Source organism: Microtus ochrogaster, unplaced genomic scaffold, assembly GCF_000317375.1.
Source record: "Microtus ochrogaster isolate Prairie Vole_2 unplaced genomic scaffold, MicOch1.0 UNK16, whole genome shotgun sequence".
NCBI classification, from domain to species: Eukaryota; Metazoa; Chordata; class Mammalia; order Rodentia; family Cricetidae; genus Microtus; species Microtus ochrogaster.
This window is the reverse complement of record NW_004949114.1, coordinates 4,057,568-4,059,082: the sequence shown is the minus strand read 5'-3', so window position 1 is coordinate 4,059,082 and position 1,515 is coordinate 4,057,568. Positions and strand designations below refer to the sequence as shown.

The 1,515-nt window shown below is 46.7% G+C and overlaps 1 protein-coding gene across 1 annotated transcript in view; it reads right to left on the bottom strand.

Moving 5' to 3' along the window:
- Nup210l (nucleoporin 210 like) overlaps nucleotides 1–1,515 on the bottom strand; it is a 109,083-nt gene that overhangs the window by 105,222 nt on the left and 2,346 nt on the right. The gene's annotated exons all lie outside the window — the stretch shown is intronic.

The following is a 1,515-nucleotide window of genomic DNA, read 5'->3' as shown; positions in this document are numbered from 1 at the left end:
GGAGAGATGGCTCAGTGGTTAAGAGCATTACCTGCTCTTCCAAAGGACCTGAGTTCAATTCCCAGCAACCACATGGTGGCTCACAACCATCCGTAAAGAGGTCTGGCGCCCTCTTCTGGCCTTCAGGCATATACATAATAAATAAATAAATAAATAATAAAAATAAAAATTAAAAAAAGAGCTAGTGGAACTAGCACAAACCAAGGCTGAGTATTCATAATTAAAAAAAAAACCCAAGAACCAGGAAGTAGTGGTGCATGCCTCGAGTCCCAGGGGACAGAGGCAGGTGGATCTCGTGAGTTCAAGACCAGCTTGGCCTACAGAGTGAGTTCCAGGAAAGAAAGGAACACACAGAGAAACCCTTCTTTGAAAAGCCAAGCAAACAAAAGAAACCCAGGTGTGGCTATGCATGCCTTCAATGTCAGCACTTGGGATGCAGAGGCAGGAAGATCTCTGTGAATTTGAGGCCAGCCTGGTCTACAGAGGGAGTTTTTGGCTAGTCAGGGTTATGTAGTGAAACCCTGTCTAAAAACAAAAAACAAAAACCATAACACACACACACACACACACACAAAACCATAGGTAAGCTTGCTCCCCAACTTGACAATCTGAGCTCATGGGGGCCACCTGGTACAAGGCAAGAACCAACCCCTGACAGCTGCCCTCTAACGCCCACACGCACGTCATTTCCCACACATAAACGCAACTAAAAATGCTTTTAGGCAAAGTATGACACATGTCTTTATTCCAGCACCTGGGAGTCAGAGACAGGTAGATCTCTATGAGTTTGGGAGAAACCTGGTCTACATAAGTGAAACTGTGTCTCAAAAATCAAACAAACACACAAAAAAAACAACCAAAATTAATAGAATGGAAAATTATGCCATGAAGTTTTAAAACCATATTCATTTTACATGTGTGTGTACACACGAGCGTGCACAGGGGCACATGTCATGTCTGTTGTCCACGAGGAAGGAGAGCGACACCTGTGGCTCCAAAGACTTTAATAACTCGCCACATCAGTGCTCTCTGATCCTTGCAGCCCTGACCAGTCAGGACAAGGACTCAGGAGCCTCACTTCCCCTGACAGCCCGGGCAGGGACAGAAGTGGGGTTTATAAGCAGAAAAGCCACAAACATTTGTTGCCAAGTTACAGCTTTCACCCCTCAGGAGCCAAAGACTGGGGACTTTCCCTATGTTCCGTCACTGTCAACCCAGACAGAGTGCCCAGCCAATCAGCCTCATTTCTTCTGTTGTTAGAAACAGCTGTAATGTTTTAGAGAACTAGAGGCATAACAGACGGTTTCTAGTGTCTAGGAGGGGTTGATCAGCCATTGGAAAGCTCCCAGTTCCCCTAGGGCTTGGGAACCTGAACTTTGTTTCACCCTACAGGTAAAATGGAGTCTCCTGTCAAAATGGCAGTACTTAGCCGGGCAGTGGTGGCGCACGCCTTTAATCCCAGCACTTGGGAGGCAGAGGCAGGCGGATCTCTGTGAGTTCGAGACCAGCCTGGTC